The following is a 6,672-nucleotide window of genomic DNA, read 5'->3' on the forward strand; positions in this document are numbered from 1 at the left end:
ATAATCCTGGAAGTGAAAATCAAATCAAACTTAAATGGAGTTATAGAAAAAAATAACTGATAGAGAATGTTGACACTGTCCTTAAGCGAGCAACCCTGAACATGCAGTCTAAAGAACTTAGTAAAGGGAAACACGCCAAAGTAAATGAGGAAAGTGGTTGTAAGGAAAAGGCTGAAAAAGTACTGGATGAAGTGAAATTGGCAAAAAATTTCATATTAAAGGAACTTTCGGAGATAATTCACGACATTGACATCACAAAGGACAATAGATCGGAACCTGATTATACTTAAAAAGGAGTATGGGCATTAAGGAGGGCATGTGATGTGACGAGCACTGGCTGTTACATGCAACTAATGAATTACTGAACATTACATCTGAAACTGATGATGTGCTATGTGTTGGCTAATTGAATTTAAGTAAAAAAAAAAATTAAAAAATAAAAAAAGGAAAAAGTACAAAAGAAAAAAGGTGTATGACAATTTATCAGTTATTTAGAACTTGTCATTTCTTTCTTTATCTGCATGTTTATTATTTATTTATAATTTATCAGTTGTATTTATTTGCATAGCAAAGATGCTCACTTGTATATGAGGAGGCAAGTCCTGGTAAACAATTCTTAGTGAGGTTTTTGTCTATAACTTTTGACTCCCCCCCAAATTTAACTACTGATAGCTTACTGTTGATGGAAGCCTTATTCATAGCTTAAATAGCTGACTAACATATACTATAGTCTCACAATAAAGTAAACTAGAGAAAAAAACTATAAGAAAATTATAAAAAGGAAAAATACATTTACAGTTGTGTATTTTTATTAAAAAAATCCTCATATAAGTAGACTTGTGTAGTTCAAATCTGTGTTGTTCAAGGGTCAACTGTACTAAATAAATACTAGTTTTACTGTTCTTTATTTTATTATAATTTACAACTTACAGTCAGAGAATTTTGAACATTTAGACGTAATTTCTGTATGCTATGGGCCATAATGATTTTCTGTTGTTGATTATTGAGATTTCTTTGCATGCTTTCAGCTAGTAAGATCTTTTTTATGGTCTCATATTCTATACATAGTGAAAACTAGCTGCATGTAAAAAAATGTAGAATTCTGGTCCATTTGAATTCTCTGGTATGCATATAAATAAGACTATATACTATACTACTATAGCACTATGATTTTTAGTTTTAGAGGAATTTCCATATTGTTTTCCACAATGGCTGTACCATTTTACATCTGGGGAGGGTATCCTGACTATATGGATTGTATTTGAAGTGTTAGCAGGGAAACTCCAGCTACATTGATGTAAACACTTGACTTAATGCAGAGGGTTGTTTAAGAGATGCCATTTTGGAAGGTAAAACAAACATTTTGACAATTCTTTCATTTGATCAAGTTCTGGGGAGGATGTTCATCTTCATTGTGGAAACAGATTTAATTAGCCAGTTATACTACAGTCAGTTGAAGCATTGCTCCAGATCAGCTCTGTCTTATCGGCCTGTCCCTAACTCCCTAGTCCTTGACTGTTTTCCCTGCTTGCCAGCCAAATCAACTCCCAGTGATAGCAGACATGTTTCTGTGAGTGTAAAGCTCTAGTGCCACAGACTTATTTTCTAATTCCTGGGGTTGTTTTAGCTTCCCATGTGGATGAGTCCTGGGCTCTGTCTTAAATAGTCTTCATCAATCCTATAGAAAAATGCAACAGGTGAGTCACCATATTTTGATCTAAGAAGACCCAGGGGTCTTTGGATCCCTCAGTGACTCCCTTGAGGGACCATGCAACACAGTGAGGAGCATTGGGTTGTTAACACCTCAGTGACAGAACTTTGATTAATTAAAGATAGAAGGTAGAAAGGAAACAGAATGGATACTTGCTGGTCCTTCTTTCTTCTGAAAAACTTCTAAGACATAGTGGTTCCCTATGTCCCTATGTCCTCCCTATAGCAGGACTAAGCCACCAGTGATTCTTGGTAACTTGGTAAATTGGTAACCTGTATATGCTTTCCCTCTTTTCCTGACTAGCTTCATTTTTTTTCACCCCACTCTTGCTTCCCTGGGATTATAGGCAGTATAAAGCATTAACACTAAGGTTTACCTTATGCTCTATTTACTAAGAGCAAAGGTAAAGACACCAGTGTTTGCTAAAGATTATCTGTTCTTAAGATACTCTGGCAGCCTTTTCATGGTTGAATAATATTCTAATAAATATATCTCACGTCTTCTTTATCCATTCATCCATTAGTGGGCACTTAATGATAATTATGTGAAGTGATAGAAGTGCTAGCTAATGCTACAATGACAATCATATTGTAGTATATAAATGTATCAAGTCAGTGTGTTTTATACCTTAAATTTATATGATGTTATATGTCAAATATAGCTCAATAAAATATATTTTGGTAGCTGATAAAGACACTGACTTCTGTCTTTATTAGATATATTTTTACTAGCTCCCCGATCTGTTACAAAAATAAAACCAGCCAAACCCCAGCAAACAACAAAACAAAACAAACATATTGACACAAAAATGAGTATGCATTTTTAAATCCTACTTTGTGTATCAAATGATTACACTAGTCCATTTAAACATTTAAGATGGCACCATCTCAGAAGTAATGTTCAACTATTAAACTTATATAAACTAGCACCAAAATAACTTAATATGTTATACCTAAGCCTTCAAAATTTTTCAGACAATGAATTAAATAGCTTGTAAAAACTTTTCATTCTGTTATTAAAGCCACCAATAGTGGTAATAAGAATTTTAATATAGTATTAGGAGGAGGAGATAGATCACTTCAAAAGTTAAATTTTAGAAAATTGTTGATGTTACTCTAATCCTTACCTGCTTTTCTTGGGCATAAGACTGTACCATCAGATGCCTGTGGAACTTACAGTGGGGAGGAATATAAATTACTGTAGTTAAAATTATTCAAAGTAATTTTCATTGGAGAAAGAAGTATCATTTTAAAAGACAGGGCAAGGCAATCAAGCTATCATTCTGTAGCACACAGCCAGCAAGGTGCACAGCCTTAAAATGATGCCAGCACATAGCTGCCAGGGCACCTAGGATGGGTTCTATTCCCTCTTACTGTCTTCTGGTCCCGAAAACCATTAATCCTATTAATTGCGTATCAAAAGACTGGTAGCAATTCTACAAATGAGTAAACACAGAGATAAAAGTGTAATCATACTAGTCCAGCAAATTGGATTCAGGTCTTCATTGAACAATCCTGTTTCAATTCAGCAATTTTATTATCACTGTTACTGGAACAAATCACTTTATTAAACAGAAAGAGCTTTTGTGGAGAAATTTCTTCTTGTGGCCAACATTATGAAGCTCTCTAACATAAAAACAGCACTTATACTTGTCAAGGGATTTCTTTAGGTAATTCAACTAATGGCTTGTGACAGGTAGGACTTGAAATGTTCATTCAAGCCTTCCATTTTGCTATACAGCTGTATTTTTTTTTTCATTCTAAGGGAAAAAGCTCTTTTGATGCTTTTAGTGGAATTAATATTTTCAGTAAGAAGTTTGCTGACGAGGATCCCACTCTCTCTCTCCCTCCTCACTTTCTCTCTTCCTCTATTCCTTCCTCCCTCTCTCCTTTTTTGAGGGTAATGGAGTTTGAGGAAAGAAAACACTGCAGAATAAGATAGCATTTATCTGGATTTATTTAAGGTAGATCATTCCCTAGGAAATGTCACACAGAGACCCTTAAAGTAGAACAGCTAATCTTCTTGCTACGCTAGAAAATGGACAAAATGGAAATGATCAACCTTGATCCTGCTTTCTAAATTCCCTTCTTCCCCAGTAGGGGCCTGGGGAGTCGACACCAGGGGTAGGACTCTAGCTTGTTAGTTGTGAGGCATAGAACTGAGGGAATCAATGTTAGAATCTTGGGGAGAATGTAGGGTCAGGACTCATTAGACAGGTGTAGAACTTTCTGTGATAATGAAAGTGTTCTTTTTCTGTGCTATTCAATATGGTAGCCTCTAGCCACATGTGGTTTGATGTTCATCACTTGGAAAGCAGCATGTATGAATGAAGAGTAGAAATTTAATCTTATTTAATTTTAATTAATTTGAAGTTAGGTGGCCGTATATGTCTAGTGGCCTTCATATCAAAGGGCACAGGTCTAAAGTATTAGAACAATGAAGTCTGAGCAGAGAGGTGAAAACTTCATCCAAAGAGAAAGGTCTCTAATAAGGTTCGGTAAGATGTGGCAAATGTTCAGGAAAGTGAGAAAAGGTTGAAAGAAATCAGTAGAAACTGAAAAAATTCCCATATGAAATACTGACATTTTATCATTGATTAAAATAGACTTTTTGAATATTAAATATAGTTCAAAGGAGACAACTCCCATCCCTGAATGTGGTCTTAGGTGTTAAGAAAGTGAATATTCCTTAAAATGTTTTTCTGAAAACAACATAAAAGCTGGTCAGCCAAAACTATTGATCCAATACAAATTGCTGTAAACTTTATATGAATAGTCAAAAAAACATTCTTCCTTTTCTTTTTTTTTTTTTTTTTGCAAATCAATAAATTTGGTAAATTATGAATTGAATGTTTGGTAAATTGATTTTTTATTACATTAGCCATTCCACAAATCGGCTAATATGCAAAATGGCTTATAGTGAGGTATCTGTCCTCATCTCTCTGCTTCTCCACATGCTCTAATATACTCAAGCTATATGAAACAGTGCCTCAAATAGAGGAAAGCCTACCCTTTTTCCTGGGAAACTCCTACACATCACCAAGATGTGAGTGAAGCTCACTTCTTGTATGAAGTCCCTCAGATTTCTTTACCCCACACCAACAGTCAGAATTTACTGCTAATTCCTGTGAGTTCCCAGAGTGATTGGCAGCTGTGAGGATGATGTAAGTGTAGAACTGCTGATGATATTTCTGCCCAAAAGGTGAGACTGTGAACAGAACGGGAAGGCTAGTTGAGAGATGGAGAAAGAGACAGATTGCATATGAGATCATCTTAACACCTGGACCTAGCCATGCCTATTCACTCTTACATTTTTGGTTACTTTTCATGGGAAAATGCCCCAGTTTCTTACAGTTTCCTTTTTTTTTTTTGATTAATTTATTTTGAGCTGAATTTTAATTGCAAAGACTAATAAAATTATTCAAAGTAATTTTCATTGGAAAAAGAATTCTCACTTTAAAAAGGACTAGGAAGTTAGAGCATGACAATCTGTGCAGACATATCTGTGTTTAGAAAGTTGAAAGTCATACTTGAAGTCTGCTTGTAACTTCTGCTGGTTCCCTTAGTTCTGCATTTACTTCCCTATCCTGTTCAAGTGGAAGATGGTCACAAACCACCATGTGTTAGGTTACCTAGGATAAACGCACCCAGGTTCCTGACGAGTCTCGTGTGATGCAGGTTTTTGATAGCACTTAGTTAAGAACCCAGACCCTGTTGCCTGATGCTTGGGTAAAAATCCCTGCCCTGTCAGTTAGTAGCTGTGTGACCTTGGGAAAACGACTTACCCTATCCAGTTGTTGCACTTGAAAACAGGAATATTAATGAAAGTGCTACTTTGTAGTGCTGTCGAGAAATTTGTGAAATGTTAATAATCATTTGCTCTTTGGATTACCTTTCTCTAGCACTTGTTGTAGGGCACCTCAGTGTGCTTAAGGTGGACCTTGTCTCATTAAGAGAGGCACAGGACAGAGCTGCATATCCTCTAGCTGTGGACACCAATTCTGAGCAGCCTGGTGCTGCTGTCAAAGCAAGGCAAGTTGCTCCGCCCTGGTCAATAATGGATAGATTTGAGACAGTTTAACCCCAAGCTGTTAACTGTTAAAATGATCCAGATGAAGGAAGAGGTATGAAGGTAGCCTACTCTTAATGTGGAGCACTTAAAGGAAAGTAAAAAGGGGAAGGTTACAGGACTTGCCTCCATTGGAAAGCACCCTTAGGTTTCTTATTTTTTGTATCTGGGCTTCCTTAATTACCTCTGCTACTTCCCAGATTTTGTCATGTAATGGTAGCGAATGCCTTAAAACACATGAACAGGGATGCCAAGCTATCTCAGGGATATCTTTCCCAGAGATGCCTCAGCCTTGTAAAAGATACTTAGCTTTGTGATTTCTCTATCTGGATTTCATAGTCCAGATCTCTTTCTTAAGCAAGATGTTTAACTTCTTTCTCTCACTTATAAAATAAGGTGGTGGCAATACTACCTTGAAGAGTTGTGTGAAGACTAAATGAAAAAGAAGCAAAAGAAGCTATAAAAGCATTTTATGTGTTTATATTATTATTCTGTTTCCTATAGTTTTACTAATTTTTCTGTTCAACTTATTGTATATAGACTTTCTATTGTATATGCAGTTTCTAACAGATTCTGCTTCTTGATTATAGCTACTTAGTGCTGATCCATGAGAAATATACAGGAGGAAAGTATAAAGAAGTTTCAAGTAGACATAGAGGAGGAAAGCAATAGGATTGTGGTAATCTGCACTAAAGTATGAATGATTATAGATTTCTCTTACTCTTCCCAGTGATGTTTACTTTTTTGAGAGAGAATTGATATATTACATTATATTAGTTTCAAGTATACAACCTAATGATTCAATATTTTTATATATTACAAAATGATGACCACAATGGCTAGTTCACACTCATCACCACATATAGTTACAAAGTTTTCTTGGGATAAGAACT

This window comes from Mustela putorius, unplaced genomic scaffold (assembly GCF_011764305.1).
Source record: "Mustela putorius furo isolate JIRA1106 unplaced genomic scaffold, ASM1176430v1.1 tig00000382_pilon_pilon_pilon, whole genome shotgun sequence".
In the NCBI taxonomy this organism is placed as follows: domain Eukaryota; kingdom Metazoa; phylum Chordata; class Mammalia; order Carnivora; family Mustelidae; genus Mustela; species Mustela putorius.